At 32.1% G+C, this 21,963-nt stretch overlaps 1 long non-coding RNA gene across 2 annotated transcripts in view; it reads left to right on the forward strand.

The window, feature by feature from the left end:
* Positions 1–21,534, forward strand: part of LOC149781303 (uncharacterized) — a 37,789-nt gene extending 16,255 nt beyond the window's left edge. Inside the window, exons 6-12 of one of the 2 annotated variants that reach the window (XR_016414670.1) lie at positions 1,528–1,739; positions 4,765–4,976; positions 8,002–8,213; positions 11,239–11,450; positions 14,476–14,687; positions 17,710–17,921; positions 20,946–21,534. This is a non-coding gene — a long non-coding RNA (uncharacterized LOC149781303). Of the gene's footprint in view, positions 1–1,527; positions 1,740–4,764; positions 4,977–8,001; positions 8,214–11,238; positions 11,451–14,475; positions 15,910–17,709; positions 17,922–20,945 lie in introns of those variants that run through there. The other variant, XR_016414669.1, reaches the window with a different exon arrangement.
* The last annotated feature ends 429 nt before the right edge of the window (positions 21,535–21,963 follow it).

Below are 21,963 nucleotides of genomic sequence, written 5' to 3' on the forward strand. Positions count from 1 at the left end.
AAGCTCCAATGTTGGATTTTTGTCACATTTTGTCAGAGAAAATATCTTTATAGTCAAAATGAGACCTTCATTAAAAATACATGAAGACAAAATTATAATTTGTATTGGCCATTCAGACTATTTATTAGGGGTCCAATCAGTTAATTTATGTGTTTATGATGGGGTCACTTCCTGAGTAACAAACTTCTGCTTGTATAGCCTTCAGTAATTGTTTATAAACATAGTTATAAGGTATTTAGTGAGAGGACAGCGATGAAAACTTTATACTAGAACCTACTCAAGTTCTCTACTAAATCATTTTAAACTGTCTGAGAATGAAATACAGGTCAAAGGGATAAAATATGCTTCCCCCAGGTATATTTACCCTTGGATGTAAGAAAAAAGCAAAATGATGTAAGTTGAATACAAAATGCATTCCATTTTATTGTTCAGTTAGGTTAAGATATTGATTGGTGTAGTGCGGCATTGTGGCCTATATGATGTTATGGGAATTCTAATGATCCATCTTGCTTTATGCATTATTAACTACTAATACTATTTGTTAACTGACACTCTAAAGATTACATAAGAAGCATTCAAACAAATTATTTGAATTTAACTTTGTACATGGTTACATATCCCACATGTACAAATATCCATCCATTTTAGAATGTTTGGGATCAAAAGTTCACATTCAGTACATCATATAGGCTGACATTGTACCTATAGTGAACCTGTAAAGCACATTTATGGCTATGTGCACTGAAAAGATCCCAAAATGTTATTTTCATCATGAATATGCCTATGTATGGTAACATATTTCAATTTAGTACTTTGACAGAGTGCGGTATTGAAACATCAGCTGATATCTGATTCCATTCAATCAATGAGCTTAATAATTGGTAACCAACACTCTTCAAAATACCATATAAATGTTCAAATAGATAATTTGAATTATGTTTGCACATTTGATCTTAACAAGTACATTGTATATGTCCCACATATGCAAATTTCCATCCTTGTTTACAAGTTTTGGGGATGAGAATTTCACATTTAGCTGATGATATAGGATTTATTGGTACTTATAGTTGATTTGTATGACCACATTTGGCTGTATTCACTTGCAATATCCAAAATTTTTATTTCCCTCATGAATAAGAATGCTTATAGTAACACATTCTAATTTAGTACATTGTCACCTGACTTTCCTGTATACTGGTATGTAATAATGTTTACACCAATGATCAAACCTCACCGCCCCAACATTGCCTTAAACTTTATGATACATAGTCTACCTGATTAGTTTTTTAACTTGTAAATGGCTAAATGTGCTTCTAGAAACCTCATATACTTTTAGGATGAATTTAACACTTTAATACATGGCCATTGCTTCACATTTCTGAGTGTCACTCTGTCAAGTTTAATATTTTCCCCCATGCTTGCAACCTTAATGTTAATTTGAAATCACCATATCTAACACAGTTTAACTTCATTTACATAGATCTTACTGTTTTCTAGAATTAAGTGAAACATATTGGATCTTTTCAGGTCTAGCCTGGTATCTGGAACAAAGTGTTAGAGTTGGATTAGCTTGGAAGCTCTCCTGAGTAGTCTGGTGGTAATAGCATGGTTTCATAAGGGCATGTGCAGTGTACTGCCATAAGTGACCAAGATTAGTTCATATCACCACACTGATATATGGCACCTCAAAGACATGGCTTAGGTTTTCATGAGAGAGATCAGCACCATTTTTCAGTAAGGTAGAACCTCCCTAGAAACTATTTTCCTGTCCCATTGCCACCTTTTGTTGTTATCGACATTGAAATGGAATGCATTTTTGCTATAAAACATGGTAGTGGTCCCATTAGAACTTTAAATCTGAATGTGCTATTAGTTATGGAAACAACTGCCTAAGTACCTGACACAATAAATGTGGAACATAGCACCTGTCAGTGTTTCTTTAGTGTGTACACCTATATGCATCTGGACAGGCATATTGCGGTTTGCTGCCAAAATCACTATGAGCTATGATGCTTCACTACCCCTGGGGAAAATGTTATCAGTTATACAGACCCAAACTACCATTTGTTTTAAATATCATTCATTAGTCAACTTTTCTGTCTAAAATTTGTCAAACTGTGTTTTAAAACTTGTATGAAAATTTAAGTTTTCAATAAAATTTAGTTTTTAAAATTTAAATGTTAATTTAATTTGCCATTAAAACTGAATTTATCAACATTTGTAATTTTCAAACATATTTTCAGACAGGGCTTATCTTGTATCACAATTAGGTTTTTACTGCATTGAAAAATTCCTATAATTAAGGAAGATATAGCAAATTTAGTTTTGGTTTCTCAAGAGCACTTGGACCAGAACTTGCACCCTGTGGAACACCAGCACTACATACTTTCTGACAGGTGTCACATGTTTTCCTTGCAAGGAAATTCAAAAAGACTTCATGTATAAAGTTGAAATAGGTATAGCATGCAAATATAAAAGTTTGACTAAAATTGGCGTAAAACATGTAGCCTGTCAGGAATTACATCACAATTAATACTTCCAGTTCAGTACCCACGAATGTAGTTCTAGTCTATTTTTAGAACATTTTTTCCTCTCTCATTTTGGTGGTGATAGAAGAGTTTTATTTATGCATTTTTGGTAGGGATTTAAAGGTAACTGTTTATTCTTGATAATATGAGCTCAGGGTGTTGTTGTCTGTATGTATTTTGGCGACAGTGCACAGTGAGTAATAAGGCCTTGGTGATGATCCGGAAGTGAAATTCGTGTTCTGGTTACATGCTGTTATGTTGACAGTCAATAATCTAAAAAAAGAGCAGGTCAACCTTTGACAAGAACTTCACCGTGAAGTCATCTTTGAAGGTATTTTAGATTAACATATGATTTGCATTGATTGTCACACAGTGGAAAGGTCAGTACTGAGAAACAAATGTAGAGAACATATAGTAAAATTAATTGTGTACTATGTCCTGTAAGGGCAGTATTGGAGCAAAGTTTAAATTGGCATAAAATCTTTATTATTAAAGATAGACACATGAAATTTTAATATGTCATGTATATTGACTTTTAAAATATAAGAATGAAATTAAAAGTAAAAAATTAATTTTTATTTTAAAAATTTTAATAAAATTTTAAAAAAATTAAAAAAAATAATTAAAAAACCCCTAAAATGCACATATATAATATTTTTGGGAATCATATTAAATGTTATCAGCATGTATATATTCCTACACCATATAAAAGCTCCAATGTTGGATTTTTGTCACATTTTGTCAGAGAAAATATCTTTATAGTCAAAATGAGACCTTCATTAAAAATACATGAAGACAAAATTATAATTTGTATTGGCCATTCAGACTATTTATTAGGGGTCCAATCAGTTAATTTATGTGTTTATGATGGGGTCACTTCCTGAGTAACAAACTTCTGCTTGTATAGCCTTCAGTAATTGTTTATAAACATAGTTATAAGGTATTTAGTGAGAGGACAGCGATGAAAACTTTATACTAGAACCTACTCAAGTTCTCTACTAAATCATTTTAAACTGTCTGAGAATGAAATACAGGTCAAAGGGATAAAATATGCTTCCCCCAGGTATATTTACCCTTGGATGTAAGAAAAAAGCAAAATGATGTAAGTTGAATACAAAATGCATTCCATTTTATTGTTCAGTTAGGTTAAGATATTGATTGGTGTAGTGCGGCATTGTGGCCTATATGATGTTATGGGAATTCTAATGATCCATCTTGCTTTATGCATTATTAACTACTAATACTATTTGTTAACTGACACTCTAAAGATTACATAAGAAGCATTCAAACAAATTATTTGAATTTAACTTTGTACATGGTTACATATCCCACATGTACAAATATCCATCCATTTTAGAATGTTTGGGATCAAAAGTTCACATTCAGTACATCATATAGGCTGACATTGTACCTATAGTGAACCTGTAAAGCACATTTATGGCTATGTGCACTGAAAAGATCCCAAAATGTTATTTTCATCATGAATATGCCTATGTATGGTAACATATTTCAATTTAGTACTTTGACAGAGTGCGGTATTGAAACATCAGCTGATATCTGATTCCATTCAATCAATGAGCTTAATAATTGGTAACCAACACTCTTCAAAATACCATATAAATGTTCAAATAGATAATTTGAATTATGTTTGCACATTTGATCTTAACAAGTACATTGTATATGTCCCACATATGCAAATTTCCATCCTTGTTTACAAGTTTTGGGGATGAGAATTTCACATTTAGCTGATGATATAGGATTTATTGGTACTTATAGTTGATTTGTATGACCACATTTGGCTGTATTCACTTGCAATATCCAAAATTTTTATTTCCCTCATGAATAAGAATGCTTATAGTAACACATTCTAATTTAGTACATTGTCACCTGACTTTCCTGTATACTGGTATGTAATAATGTTTACACCAATGATCAAACCTCACCGCCCCAACATTGCCTTAAACTTTATGATACATAGTCTACCTGATTAGTTTTTTAACTTGTAAATGGCTAAATGTGCTTCTAGAAACCTCATATACTTTTAGGATGAATTTAACACTTTAATACATGGCCATTGCTTCACATTTCTGAGTGTCACTCTGTCAAGTTTAATATTTTCCCCCATGCTTGCAACCTTAATGTTAATTTGAAATCACCATATCTAACACAGTTTAACTTCATTTACATAGATCTTACTGTTTTCTAGAATTAAGTGAAACATATTGGATCTTTTCAGGTCTAGCCTGGTATCTGGAACAAAGTGTTAGAGTTGGATTAGCTTGGAAGCTCTCCTGAGTAGTCTGGTGGTAATAGCATGGTTTCATAAGGGCATGTGCAGTGTACTGCCATAAGTGACCAAGATTAGTTCATATCACCACACTGATATATGGCACCTCAAAGACATGGCTTAGGTTTTCATGAGAGAGATCAGCACCATTTTTCAGTAAGGTAGAACCTCCCTAGAAACTATTTTCCTGTCCCATTGCCACCTTTTGTTGTTATCGACATTGAAATGGAATGCATTTTTGCTATAAAACATGGTAGTGGTCCCATTAGAACTTTAAATCTGAATGTGCTATTAGTTATGGAAACAACTGCCTAAGTACCTGACACAATAAATGTGGAACATAGCACCTGTCAGTGTTTCTTTAGTGTGTACACCTATATGCATCTGGACAGGCATATTGCGGTTTGCTGCCAAAATCACTATGAGCTATGATGCTTCACTACCCCTGGGGAAAATGTTATCAGTTATACAGACCCAAACTACCATTTGTTTTAAATATCATTCATTAGTCAACTTTTCTGTCTAAAATTTGTCAAACTGTGTTTTAAAACTTGTATGAAAATTTAAGTTTTCAATAAAATTTAGTTTTTAAAATTTAAATGTTAATTTAATTTGCCATTAAAACTGAATTTATCAACATTTGTAATTTTCAAACATATTTTCAGACAGGGCTTATCTTGTATCACAATTAGGTTTTTACTGCATTGAAAAATTCCTATAATTAAGGAAGATATAGCAAATTTAGTTTTGGTTTCTCAAGAGCACTTGGACCAGAACTTGCACCCTGTGGAACACCAGCACTACATACTTTCTGACAGGTGTCACATGTTTTCCTTGCAAGGAAATTCAAAAAGACTTCATGTATAAAGTTGAAATAGGTATAGCATGCAAATATAAAAGTTTGACTAAAATTGGCGTAAAACATGTAGCCTGTCAGGAATTACATCACAATTAATACTTCCAGTTCAGTACCCACGAATGTAGTTCTAGTCTATTTTTAGAACATTTTTTCCTCTCTCATTTTGGTGGTGATAGAAGAGTTTTATTTATGCATTTTTGGTAGGGATTTAAAGGTAACTGTTTATTCTTGATAATATGAGCTCAGGGTGTTGTTGTCTGTATGTATTTTGGCAACAGTGCACAGTGAGTAATAAGGCCTTGGTGATGATCCGGAAGTGAAATTCGTGTTCTGGTTACATGCTGTTATGTTGACAGTCAATAATCTAAAAAAAGAGCAGGTCAACCTTTGACAAGAACTTCACCGTGAAGTCATCTTTGAAGGTATTTTAGATTAACATATGATTTGCATTGATTGTCACACAGTGGAAAGGTCAGTACTGAGAAACAAATGTAGAGAACATATAGTAAAATTAATTGTGTACTATGTCCTGTAAGGGCAGTATTGGAGCAAAGTTTAAATTGGCATAAAATCTTTATTATTAAAGATAGACACATGAAATTTTAATATGTCATGTATATTGACTTTTAAAATATAAGAATGAAATTAAAAGTAAAAAATTAATTTTTATTTTAAAAATTTTAATAAAATTTTAAAAAAATTAAAAAAAATAATTAAAAAACCCCTAAAATGCACATATATAATATTTTTGGGAATCATATTAAATGTTATCAGCATGTATATATTCCTACACCATATAAAAGCTCCAATGTTGGATTTTTGTCACATTTTGTCAGAGAAAATATCTTTATAGTCAAAATGAGACCTTCATTAAAAATACATGAAGACAAAATTATAATTTGTATTGGCCATTCAGACTATTTATTAGGGGTCCAATCAGTTAATTTATGTGTTTATGATGGGGTCACTTCCTGAGTAACAAACTTCTGCTTGTATAGCCTTCAGTAATTGTTTATAAACATAGTTATAAGGTATTTAGTGAGAGGACAGCGATGAAAACTTTATACTAGAACCTACTCAAGTTCTCTACTAAATCATTTTAAACTGTCTGAGAATGAAATACAGGTCAAAGGGATAAAATATGCTTCCCCCAGGTATATTTACCCTTGGATGTAAGAAAAAAGCAAAATGATGTAAGTTGAATACAAAATGCATTCCATTTTATTGTTCAGTTAGGTTAAGATATTGATTGGTGTAGTGCGGCATTGTGGCCTATATGATGTTATGGGAATTCTAATGATCCATCTTGCTTTATGCATTATTAACTACTAATACTATTTGTTAACTGACACTCTAAAGATTACATAAGAAGCATTCAAACAAATTATTTGAATTTAACTTTGTACATGGTTACATATCCCACATGTACAAATATCCATCCATTTTAGAATGTTTGGGATCAAAAGTTCACATTCAGTACATCATATAGGCTGACATTGTACCTATAGTGAACCTGTAAAGCACATTTATGGCTATGTGCACTGAAAAGATCCCAAAATGTTATTTTCATCATGAATATGCCTATGTATGGTAACATATTTCAATTTAGTACTTTGACAGAGTGCGGTATTGAAACATCAGCTGATATCTGATTCCATTCAATCAATGAGCTTAATAATTGGTAACCAACACTCTTCAAAATACCATATAAATGTTCAAATAGATAATTTGAATTATGTTTGCACATTTGATCTTAACAAGTACATTGTATATGTCCCACATATGCAAATTTCCATCCTTGTTTACAAGTTTTGGGGATGAGAATTTCACATTTAGCTGATGATATAGGATTTATTGGTACTTATAGTTGATTTGTATGACCACATTTGGCTGTATTCACTTGCAATATCCAAAATTTTTATTTCCCTCATGAATAAGAATGCTTATAGTAACACATTCTAATTTAGTACATTGTCACCTGACTTTCCTGTATACTGGTATGTAATAATGTTTACACCAATGATCAAACCTCACCGCCCCAACATTGCCTTAAACTTTATGATACATAGTCTACCTGATTAGTTTTTTAACTTGTAAATGGCTAAATGTGCTTCTAGAAACCTCATATACTTTTAGGATGAATTTAACACTTTAATACATGGCCATTGCTTCACATTTCTGAGTGTCACTCTGTCAAGTTTAATATTTTCCCCCATGCTTGCAACCTTAATGTTAATTTGAAATCACCATATCTAACACAGTTTAACTTCATTTACATAGATCTTACTGTTTTCTAGAATTAAGTGAAACATATTGGATCTTTTCAGGTCTAGCCTGGTATCTGGAACAAAGTGTTAGAGTTGGATTAGCTTGGAAGCTCTCCTGAGTAGTCTGGTGGTAATAGCATGGTTTCATAAGGGCATGTGCAGTGTACTGCCATAAGTGACCAAGATTAGTTCATATCACCACACTGATATATGGCACCTCAAAGACATGGCTTAGGTTTTCATGAGAGAGATCAGCACCATTTTTCAGTAAGGTAGAACCTCCCTAGAAACTATTTTCCTGTCCCATTGCCACCTTTTGTTGTTATCGACATTGAAATGGAATGCATTTTTGCTATAAAACATGGTAGTGGTCCCATTAGAACTTTAAATCTGAATGTGCTATTAGTTATGGAAACAACTGCCTAAGTACCTGACACAATAAATGTGGAACATAGCACCTGTCAGTGTTTCTTTAGTGTGTACACCTATATGCATCTGGACAGGCATATTGCGGTTTGCTGCCAAAATCACTATGAGCTATGATGCTTCACTACCCCTGGGGAAAATGTTATCAGTTATACAGACCCAAACTACCATTTGTTTTAAATATCATTCATTAGTCAACTTTTCTGTCTAAAATTTGTCAAACTGTGTTTTAAAACTTGTATGAAAATTTAAGTTTTCAATAAAATTTAGTTTTTAAAATTTAAATGTTAATTTAATTTGCCATTAAAACTGAATTTATCAACATTTGTAATTTTCAAACATATTTTCAGACAGGGCTTATCTTGTATCACAATTAGGTTTTTACTGCATTGAAAAATTCCTATAATTAAGGAAGATATAGCAAATTTAGTTTTGGTTTCTCAAGAGCACTTGGACCAGAACTTGCACCCTGTGGAACACCAGCACTACATACTTTCTGACAGGTGTCACATGTTTTCCTTGCAAGGAAATTCAAAAAGACTTCATGTATAAAGTTGAAATAGGTATAGCATGCAAATATAAAAGTTTGACTAAAATTGGCGTAAAACATGTAGCCTGTCAGGAATTACATCACAATTAATACTTCCAGTTCAGTACCCACGAATGTAGTTCTAGTCTATTTTTAGAACATTTTTTCCTCTCTCATTTTGGTGGTGATAGAAGAGTTTTATTTATGCATTTTTGGTAGGGATTTAAAGGTAACTGTTTATTCTTGATAATATGAGCTCAGGGTGTTGTTGTCTGTATGTATTTTGGCGACAGTGCACAGTGAGTAATAAGGCCTTGGTGATGATCCGGAAGTGAAATTCGTGTTCTGGTTACATGCTGTTATGTTGACAGTCAATAATCTAAAAAAAGAGCAGGTCAACCTTTGACAAGAACTTCACCGTGAAGTCATCTTTGAAGGTATTTTAGATTAACATATGATTTGCATTGATTGTCACACAGTGGAAAGGTCAGTACTGAGAAACAAATGTAGAGAACATATAGTAAAATTAATTGTGTACTATGTCCTGTAAGGGCAGTATTGGAGCAAAGTTTAAATTGGCATAAAATCTTTATTATTAAAGATAGACACATGAAATTTTAATATGTCATGTATATTGACTTTTAAAATATAAGAATGAAATTAAAAGTAAAAAATTAATTTTTATTTTAAAAATTTTAATAAAATTTTAAAAAAATTAAAAAAAATAATTAAAAAACCCCTAAAATGCACATATATAATATTTTTGGGAATCATATTAAATGTTATCAGCATGTATATATTCCTACACCATATAAAAGCTCCAATGTTGGATTTTTGTCACATTTTGTCAGAGAAAATATCTTTATAGTCAAAATGAGACCTTCATTAAAAATACATGAAGACAAAATTATAATTTGTATTGGCCATTCAGACTATTTATTAGGGGTCCAATCAGTTAATTTATGTGTTTATGATGGGGTCACTTCCTGAGTAACAAACTTCTGCTTGTATAGCCTTCAGTAATTGTTTATAAACATAGTTATAAGGTATTTAGTGAGAGGACAGCGATGAAAACTTTATACTAGAACCTACTCAAGTTCTCTACTAAATCATTTTAAACTGTCTGAGAATGAAATACAGGTCAAAGGGATAAAATATGCTTCCCCCAGGTATATTTACCCTTGGATGTAAGAAAAAAGCAAAATGATGTAAGTTGAATACAAAATGCATTCCATTTTATTGTTCAGTTAGGTTAAGATATTGATTGGTGTAGTGCGGCATTGTGGCCTATATGATGTTATGGGAATTCTAATGATCCATCTTGCTTTATGCATTATTAACTACTAATACTATTTGTTAACTGACACTCTAAAGATTACATAAGAAGCATTCAAACAAATTATTTGAATTTAACTTTGTACATGGTTACATATCCCACATGTACAAATATCCATCCATTTTAGAATGTTTGGGATCAAAAGTTCACATTCAGTACATCATATAGGCTGACATTGTACCTATAGTGAACCTGTAAAGCACATTTATGGCTATGTGCACTGAAAAGATCCCAAAATGTTATTTTCATCATGAATATGCCTATGTATGGTAACATATTTCAATTTAGTACTTTGACAGAGTGCGGTATTGAAACATCAGCTGATATCTGATTCCATTCAATCAATGAGCTTAATAATTGGTAACCAACACTCTTCAAAATACCATATAAATGTTCAAATAGATAATTTGAATTATGTTTGCACATTTGATCTTAACAAGTACATTGTATATGTCCCACATATGCAAATTTCCATCCTTGTTTACAAGTTTTGGGGATGAGAATTTCACATTTAGCTGATGATATAGGATTTATTGGTACTTATAGTTGATTTGTATGACCACATTTGGCTGTATTCACTTGCAATATCCAAAATTTTTATTTCCCTCATGAATAAGAATGCTTATAGTAACACATTCTAATTTAGTACATTGTCACCTGACTTTCCTGTATACTGGTATGTAATAATGTTTACACCAATGATCAAACCTCACCGCCCCAACATTGCCTTAAACTTTATGATACATAGTCTACCTGATTAGTTTTTTAACTTGTAAATGGCTAAATGTGCTTCTAGAAACCTCATATACTTTTAGGATGAATTTAACACTTTAATACATGGCCATTGCTTCACATTTCTGAGTGTCACTCTGTCAAGTTTAATATTTTCCCCCATGCTTGCAACCTTAATGTTAATTTGAAATCACCATATCTAACACAGTTTAACTTCATTTACATAGATCTTACTGTTTTCTAGAATTAAGTGAAACATATTGGATCTTTTCAGGTCTAGCCTGGTATCTGGAACAAAGTGTTAGAGTTGGATTAGCTTGGAAGCTCTCCTGAGTAGTCTGGTGGTAATAGCATGGTTTCATAAGGGCATGTGCAGTGTACTGCCATAAGTGACCAAGATTAGTTCATATCACCACACTGATATATGGCACCTCAAAGACATGGCTTAGGTTTTCATGAGAGAGATCAGCACCATTTTTCAGTAAGGTAGAACCTCCCTAGAAACTATTTTCCTGTCCCATTGCCACCTTTTGTTGTTATCGACATTGAAATGGAATGCATTTTTGCTATAAAACATGGTAGTGGTCCCATTAGAACTTTAAATCTGAATGTGCTATTAGTTATGGAAACAACTGCCTAAGTACCTGACACAATAAATGTGGAACATAGCACCTGTCAGTGTTTCTTTAGTGTGTACACCTATATGCATCTGGACAGGCATATTGCGGTTTGCTGCCAAAATCACTATGAGCTATGATGCTTCACTACCCCTGGGGAAAATGTTATCAGTTATACAGACCCAAACTACCATTTGTTTTAAATATCATTCATTAGTCAACTTTTCTGTCTAAAATTTGTCAAACTGTGTTTTAAAACTTGTATGAAAATTTAAGTTTTCAATAAAATTTAGTTTTTAAAATTTAAATGTTAATTTAATTTGCCATTAAAACTGAATTTATCAACATTTGTAATTTTCAAACATATTTTCAGACAGGGCTTATCTTGTATCACAATTAGGTTTTTACTGCATTGAAAAATTCCTATAATTAAGGAAGATATAGCAAATTTAGTTTTGGTTTCTCAAGAGCACTTGGACCAGAACTTGCACCCTGTGGAACACCAGCACTACATACTTTCTGACAGGTGTCACATGTTTTCCTTGCAAGGAAATTCAAAAAGACTTCATGTATAAAGTTGAAATAGGTATAGCATGCAAATATAAAAGTTTGACTAAAATTGGCGTAAAACATGTAGCCTGTCAGGAATTACATCACAATTAATACTTCCAGTTCAGTACCCACGAATGTAGTTCTAGTCTATTTTTAGAACATTTTTTCCTCTCTCATTTTGGTGGTGATAGAAGAGTTTTATTTATGCATTTTTGGTAGGGATTTAAAGGTAACTGTTTATTCTTGATAATATGAGCTCAGGGTGTTGTTGTCTGTATGTATTTTGGCGACAGTGCACAGTGAGTAATAAGGCCTTGGTGATGATCCGGAAGTGAAATTCGTGTTCTGGTTACATGCTGTTATGTTGACAGTCAATAATCTAAAAAAAGAGCAGGTCAACCTTTGACAAGAACTTCACCGTGAAGTCATCTTTGAAGGTATTTTAGATTAACATATGATTTGCATTGATTGTCACACAGTGGAAAGGTCAGTACTGAGAAACAAATGTAGAGAACATATAGTAAAATTAATTGTGTACTATGTCCTGTAAGGGCAGTATTGGAGCAAAGTTTAAATTGGCATAAAATCTTTATTATTAAAGATAGACACATGAAATTTTAATATGTCATGTATATTGACTTTTAAAATATAAGAATGAAATTAAAAGTAAAAAATTAATTTTTATTTTAAAAATTTTAATAAAATTTTAAAAAAATTAAAAAAAATAATTAAAAAACCCCTAAAATGCACATATATAATATTTTTGGGAATCATATTAAATGTTATCAGCATGTATATATTCCTACACCATATAAAAGCTCCAATGTTGGATTTTTGTCACATTTTGTCAGAGAAAATATCTTTATAGTCAAAATGAGACCTTCATTAAAAATACATGAAGACAAAATTATAATTTGTATTGGCCATTCAGACTATTTATTAGGGGTCCAATCAGTTAATTTATGTGTTTATGATGGGGTCACTTCCTGAGTAACAAACTTCTGCTTGTATAGCCTTCAGTAATTGTTTATAAACATAGTTATAAGGTATTTAGTGAGAGGACAGCGATGAAAACTTTATACTAGAACCTACTCAAGTTCTCTACTAAATCATTTTAAACTGTCTGAGAATGAAATACAGGTCAAAGGGATAAAATATGCTTCCCCCAGGTATATTTACCCTTGGATGTAAGAAAAAAGCAAAATGATGTAAGTTGAATACAAAATGCATTCCATTTTATTGTTCAGTTAGGTTAAGATATTGATTGGTGTAGTGCGGCATTGTGGCCTATATGATGTTATGGGAATTCTAATGATCCATCTTGCTTTATGCATTATTAACTACTAATACTATTTGTTAACTGACACTCTAAAGATTACATAAGAAGCATTCAAACAAATTATTTGAATTTAACTTTGTACATGGTTACATATCCCACATGTACAAATATCCATCCATTTTAGAATGTTTGGGATCAAAAGTTCACATTCAGTACATCATATAGGCTGACATTGTACCTATAGTGAACCTGTAAAGCACATTTATGGCTATGTGCACTGAAAAGATCCCAAAATGTTATTTTCATCATGAATATGCCTATGTATGGTAACATATTTCAATTTAGTACTTTGACAGAGTGCGGTATTGAAACATCAGCTGATATCTGATTCCATTCAATCAATGAGCTTAATAATTGGTAACCAACACTCTTCAAAATACCATATAAATGTTCAAATAGATAATTTGAATTATGTTTGCACATTTGATCTTAACAAGTACATTGTATATGTCCCACATATGCAAATTTCCATCCTTGTTTACAAGTTTTGGGGATGAGAATTTCACATTTAGCTGATGATATAGGATTTATTGGTACTTATAGTTGATTTGTATGACCACATTTGGCTGTATTCACTTGCAATATCCAAAATTTTTATTTCCCTCATGAATAAGAATGCTTATAGTAACACATTCTAATTTAGTACATTGTCACCTGACTTTCCTGTATACTGGTATGTAATAATGTTTACACCAATGATCAAACCTCACCGCCCCAACATTGCCTTAAACTTTATGATACATAGTCTACCTGATTAGTTTTTTAACTTGTAAATGGCTAAATGTGCTTCTAGAAACCTCATATACTTTTAGGATGAATTTAACACTTTAATACATGGCCATTGCTTCACATTTCTGAGTGTCACTCTGTCAAGTTTAATATTTTCCCCCATGCTTGCAACCTTAATGTTAATTTGAAATCACCATATCTAACACAGTTTAACTTCATTTACATAGATCTTACTGTTTTCTAGAATTAAGTGAAACATATTGGATCTTTTCAGGTCTAGCCTGGTATCTGGAACAAAGTGTTAGAGTTGGATTAGCTTGGAAGCTCTCCTGAGTAGTCTGGTGGTAATAGCATGGTTTCATAAGGGCATGTGCAGTGTACTGCCATAAGTGACCAAGATTAGTTCATATCACCACACTGATATATGGCACCTCAAAGACATGGCTTAGGTTTTCATGAGAGAGATCAGCACCATTTTTCAGTAAGGTAGAACCTCCCTAGAAACTATTTTCCTGTCCCATTGCCACCTTTTGTTGTTATCGACATTGAAATGGAATGCATTTTTGCTATAAAACATGGTAGTGGTCCCATTAGAACTTTAAATCTGAATGTGCTATTAGTTATGGAAACAACTGCCTAAGTACCTGACACAATAAATGTGGAACATAGCACCTGTCAGTGTTTCTTTAGTGTGTACACCTATATGCATCTGGACAGGCATATTGCGGTTTGCTGCCAAAATCACTATGAGCTATGATGCTTCACTACCCCTGGGGAAAATGTTATCAGTTATACAGACCCAAACTACCATTTGTTTTAAATATCATTCATTAGTCAACTTTTCTGTCTAAAATTTGTCAAACTGTGTTTTAAAACTTGTATGAAAATTTAAGTTTTCAATAAAATTTAGTTTTTAAAATTTAAATGTTAATTTAATTTGCCATTAAAACTGAATTTATCAACATTTGTAATTTTCAAACATATTTTCAGACAGGGCTTATCTTGTATCACAATTAGGTTTTTACTGCATTGAAAAATTCCTATAATTAAGGAAGATATAGCAAATTTAGTTTTGGTTTCTCAAGAGCACTTGGACCAGAACTTGCACCCTGTGGAACACCAGCACTACATACTTTCTGACAGGTGTCACATGTTTTCCTTGCAAGGAAATTCAAAAAGACTTCATGTATAAAGTTGAAATAGGTATAGCATGCAAATATAAAAGTTTGACTAAAATTGGCGTAAAACATGTAGCCTGTCAGGAATTACATCACAATTAATACTTCCAGTTCAGTACCCACGAATGTAGTTCTAGTCTATTTTTAGAACATTTTTTCCTCTCTCATTTTGGTGGTGATAGAAGAGTTTTATTTATGCATTTTTGGTAGGGATTTAAAGGTAACTGTTTATTCTTGATAATATGAGCTCAGGGTGTTGTTGTCTGTATGTATTTTGGCGACAGTGCACAGTGAGTAATAAGGCCTTGGTGATGATCCGGAAGTGAAATTCGTGTTCTGGTTACATGCTGTTATGTTGACAGTCAATAATCTAAAAAAAGAGCAGGTCAACCTTTGACAAGAACTTCACCGTGAAGTCATCTTTGAAGGTATTTTAGATTAACATATGATTTGCATTGATTGTCACACAGTGGAAAGGTCAGTACTGAGAAACAAATGTAGAGAACATATAGTAAAATTAATTGTGTACTATGTCCTGTAAGGGCAGTATTGGAGCAAAGTTTAAATTGGCATAAAATCTTTATTATTAAAGATAGACACATGAAATTTTAATATGTCATGTATATTGACTTTTAAAATATAAGAATGAAATTAAAAGTAAAAAATTAATTTTTATTTTAAAAATTTTAATAAAATTTTAAAAAAATTAAAAAAAATAATTAAAAAACCCCTAAAATGCACATATATAATATTTTTGGGAATCATATTAAATGTTATCAGCATGTATATATTCCTACACCATATAAAAGCTCCAATGTTGGATTTTTGTCACATTTTGTCAGAGAAAATATCTTTATAGTCAAAATGAGACCTTCATTAAAAATACATGAAGACAAAATTATAATTTGTATTGGCCATTCAGACTATTTATTAGGGGTCCAATCAGTTAATTTATGTGTTATGATGGGGTCACTCCTGAGTAACAAACTTCTGCTTGTATAGCCTTCAGTAATTGTTTATAAACATAGTTATAAGGTATTTAGTGAGAGGACAGCGATGAAAACTTTATACTAGAACCTACTCAAGTTCTCTACTAAATCATTTTAAACTGTCTGAGAATGAAATACAGGTCAAAGGGATAAAATAGCTTCCCCCAGGTATATTTACCCTTGGATGTAAGAAAAAAGCAAAATGATGTAAGTTGAATACAAAATGCATTCCATTTTATTGTTCAGTTAGGTTAAGATATTGATTGGTGTAGTGCGGCATTGTGGCCTATATGATGTTATGGGAATTCTAATGATCCATCTTGCTTTATGCATTATTAACTACTAATACTATTTGTTAACTGACACTCTAAAGATTACATAAGAAGCATTCAAACAAATTATTTGAATTTAACTTTGTACATGGTTACATATCCCACATGTACAAATATCCATCCATTTTAGAATGTTTGGGATCAAAAGTTCACATTCAGTACATCATATAGGCTGACATTGTACCTATAGTGAACCTGTAAAGCACATTTATGGCTATGTGCACTGAAAAGATCCCAAAATGTTATTTTCATCATGAATATGCCTATGTATGGTAACATATTTCAATTTAGTACTTTGACAGAGTGCGGTATTGAAACATCAGCTGATATCTGATTCCATTCAATCAATGAGCTTAATAATTGGTAACCAACACTCTTCAAAATACCATATAAATGTTCAAATAGATAATTTGAATTATGTTTGCACATTTGATCTTAACAAGTACATTGTATATGTCCCACATATGCAAATTTCCATCCTTGTTTACAAGTTTTGGGGATGAGAATTTCACATTTAGCTGATGATATAGGATTTATTGGTACTTATAGTTGATTTGTATGACCACATTTGGCTGTATTCACTTGCAATATCCAAATTTTTATTTCCCTCATGAATAAGAATGCTTATAGTAACACATTCTAATTTAGTACATTGTCACCTGACTTTCCTGTATACTGGTATGTAATAATGTTTACACCAATGATCAAACCTCACCGCCCCAACATTGCCTTAAACTTTATGATACATAGTCTACCTGATTAGTTTTTTAACTTGTAAATGGCTAAATGTGCTTCTAGAAACCTCATATACTTTTAGGATGAATTTAACACTTTAATACATGGCCATTGCTTCACATTTTCTGAGTGTCACTCTGTCAAGTTTAATATTTTCCCCCATGCTTGCAACCTTAATGTTAATTTGAAATCACCATATCTAACACAGTTTAACTTCATTTACATAGATCTTACTGTTTTCTAGAATTAAGTGAAACATATTGGATCTTTTCAGGTCTAGCCTGGTATCTGGAACAAAGTGTTAGAGTTGGATTAGCTTGGAAGCTCTCCTGAGTAGTCTGGTGGTAATAGCATGGTTTCATAAGGGCATGTGCAGTGTACTGCCATAAGTGACCAAGATTAGTTCATATCACCACACTGATATATGGCACCTCAAAGACATGGCTTAGGTTTTCATGAGAGAGATCAGCACCATTTTTCAGTAAGGTAGAACCTCCCCTAGAAACTATTTTCCTGTCCCATTGCCACCTTTTTGTTGTTATCGACATTGAAATGGAATGCATTTTTGCTATAAAACATGGTAGTGGTCCCATTAGAACTTTAAATCTGAATGTGCTATTAGTTATGGAAACAACTGCCTAAGTACCTGACACAATAAATGTGGAACATAGCACCTGTCAGTGTTTCTTTAGTGTGTACACCTATATGCATCTGGACAGGCATATTGCGGTTTGCTGCCAAAATCACTATGAGCTATGATGCTTCACTACCCCTGGGGAAAATGTTATCAGTTATACAGACCCAAACTACCATTTGTTTTAAATATCATTCATTAGTCAACTTTTCTGTCTAAAATTTGTCAAACTGTGTTTTAAAACTTGTATGAAATTTAAGTTTTCAATAAAATTTAGTTTTTAAAATTTAAATGTTAATTTAATTTGCCATTAAAACTGAATTTATCAACATTTGTAATTTTCAAACATATTTTCAGACAGGGCTTATCTTGTATCACAATTAGGTTTTTACTGCATTGAAAAATTCCTATAATTAAGGAAGATATAGCAATTTAGTTTTGGTTTCTCAAGAGCACTTGGACCAGAACTTGCACCCTGTGGAACACCAGCACTACATACTTTCTGACAGGTGTCACATGTTTTCCTTGCAAGGAAATTCAAAAAGACTTCATGTATAAAGTTGAAATAGGTATAGCATGCAAATATAAAAGTTTGACTAAAATTGGCGTAAAACATGTAGCCTGTCAGGAATTACATCACATTAATACTTCCAGTTCAGTACCCACGAATGTAGTTCTAGTCTATTTTTAGAACATTTTTTCCTCTCTCATTTTGGTGGTGATAGAAGAGTTTTATTTATGCATTTTTGGTAGGGATTTAAAGGTAACTGTTTATTCTTGATAATATGAGCTCAGGGTGTTGTTGTCTGTATGTATTTTGGCGACAGTGCACAGTGAGTAATAAGGCCTTGGTGATGATCCGGAAGTGAAATTCGTGTTCTGGTTACATGCTGTTATGTTGACAGTCAATAATCTAAAAAAAGAGCAGGTCAACCTTTGACAAGAACTTCACCGTGAAGTCATCTTTGAAGGTATTTTAGATTAACATATGATTTGCATTGATTGTCACACAGTGGAAAGGTCAGTACTGAGAAACAAATGTAGAGAACATATAGTAAAATTAATTGTGTACTATGTCCTGTAAGGGCAGTATTGGAGCAAAGTTTAAATTGGCATAAAATCTTTATTATTAAAGATAGACACATGAAATTTTAATATGTCATGTATATTGACTTTTAAAATATAAGAATGAAATTAAAAGTAAAAAATTAATTTTTATTTTAAAAATTTTAATAAAATTTTAAAAAAATTAAAAAAAATAATTAAAAAACCCCTAAAATGCACATATATAATATTTTTGGGAATCATATTAAATGTTATCAGCATGTATATATTCCTACACCATATAAAAGCTCCAATGTTGGATTTTTGTCACATTTTGTCAGAGAAAATATCTTTATAGTCAAAATGAGACCTTCATTAAAAATACATGAAGACAAAATTATAATTTGTATTGGCCATTCAGACTATTTATTAGGGGTCCAATCAGTTAATTTATGTGTTTATGATGGGGTCACTTCCTGAGTAACAAACTTCTGCTTGTATAGCCTTCAGTAATTGTTTATAAACATAGTTATAAGGTATTTAGTGAGAGGACAGCGATGAAAACTTTATACTAGAACCTACTCAAGTTCTCTACTAAATCATTTTAAACTGTCTGAGAATGAAATACAGGTCAAAGGGATAAAATATGCTTCCCCCAGGTATATTTACCCTTGGATGTAAGAAAAAAGCAAAATGATGTAAGTTGAATACAAAATGCATTCCATTTTATTGTTCAGTTAGGTTAAGATATTGATTGGTGTAGTGCGGCATTGTGGCCTATATGATGTTATGGGAATTCTAATGATCCATCTTGCTTTATGCATTATTAACTACTAATACTATTTGTTAACTGACACTCTAAAGATTACATAAGAAGCATTCAAACAAATTATTTGAATTTAACTTTGTACATGGTTACATATCCCACATGTACAAATATCCATCCATTTTAGAATGTTTGGGATCAAAAGTTCACATTCAGTACATCATATAGGCTGACATTGTACCTATAGTGAACCTGTAAAGCACATTTATGGCTATGTGCACTGAAAAGATCCCAAAATGTTATTTTCATCATGAATATGCCTATGTATGGTAACATATTTCAATTTAGTACTTTGACAGAGTGCGGTATTGAAACATCAGCTGATATCTGATTCCATTCAATCAATGAGCTTAATAATTGGTAACCAACACTCTTCAAAATACCATATAAATGTTCAAATAGATAATTTGAATTATGTTTGCACATTTGATCTTAACAAGTACATTGTATATGTCCCACATATGCAAATTTCCATCCTTGTTTACAAGTTTTGGGATGAGAATTTCACATTTAGCTGATGATATAGGATTTATTGGTACTTATAGTTGATTTGTATGACCACATTTGGCTGTATTCACTTGCAATATCCAAAATTTTTATTTCCCTCATGAATAAGAATGCTTATAGTAACACATTCTAATTTAGTACATTGTCACCTGACTTTCCTGTATACTGGTATGTAATAATGTTTACACCAATGATCAAACCTCACCGCCCCAACATTGCCTTAAACTTTATGATACATAGTCTACCTGATTAGTTTTTTTAACTTGTAAATGGCTAAATGTGCTTCTAGAAACCTCATATACTTTTAGGATGAATTTAACACTTTAATACATGGCCATTGCTTCACATTTCTGAGTGTCACTCTGTCAAGTTTAATATTTTCCCCCATGCTTGCAACCTTAATGTTAATTTGAAATCACCATATCTAACACAGTTTAACTTCATTTACATAGATCTTACTGTTTTCTAGAATTAAGTGAAACATATTGGATCTTTTCAGGTCTAGCCTGGTATCTGGAACAAAGTGTTAGAGTTGGATTAGCTTGGAAGCTCTCCTGAGTAGTCTGGTGGTAATAGCATGGTTTCATAAGGGCATGTGCAGTGTACTGCCATAAGTGACCAAGATTAGTTCATATCACCACACTGATATATGGCACCTCAAAGACATGGCTTAGGTTTTCATGAGAGAGATCAGCACCATTTTTCAGTAAGGTAGAACCTCCCTAGAAACTATTTTCCTGTCCCATTGCCACCTTTTGTTGTTATCGACATTGAAATGGAATGCATTTTTGCTATAAAACATGGTAGTGGTCCCATTAGAACTTTAAATCTGAATGTGCTATTAGTTATGGAAACAACTGCCTAAGTACCTGACACAATAAATGTGGAACATAGCACCTGTCAGTGTTTCTTTAGTGTGTACACCTATATGCATCTGGACAGGCATATTGCGGTTTGCTGCCAAAATCACTATGAGCTATGATGCTTCACTACCCCTGGGGAAAATGTTATCAGTTATACAGACCCAAACTACCATTTGTTTTAAATATCATTCATTAGTCAACTTTTCTGTCTAAAATTTGTCAAACTGTGTTTTAAAACTTGTATGAAAATTTAAGTTTTCAATAAAATTTAGTTTTTAAAATTTAAATGTTAATTTAATTTGCCATTAAAACTGAATTTATCAACATTTGTAATTTTCAAACATATTTTCAGACAGGGCTTATCTTGTATCACAATTAGGTTTTTACTGCATTGAAAAATTCCTATAATTAAGGAAGATATAGCAAATTTAGTTTTTGGTTTCTCAAGAGCACTTGGACCAGAACTTGCACCCTGTGGAACACCAGCACTACATACTTTCTGACAGGTGTCACATGTTTCCTTGCAAGGAAATTCAAAAGACTTCATGTATAAAGTTGAAATAGGTATAGCATGCAAATATAAAAGTTTGACTAAAATTGGCGTAAAACATGTAGCCTGTCAGGAATTACATCACAATTAATACTTCCAGTTCA

Source organism: Sinohyriopsis cumingii, chromosome 15, assembly GCF_028554795.1.
Source record: "Sinohyriopsis cumingii isolate HCF-2022 chromosome 15, ASM2855479v2, whole genome shotgun sequence".
In the NCBI taxonomy this organism is placed as follows: domain Eukaryota; kingdom Metazoa; phylum Mollusca; class Bivalvia; order Unionida; family Unionidae; genus Sinohyriopsis; species Sinohyriopsis cumingii.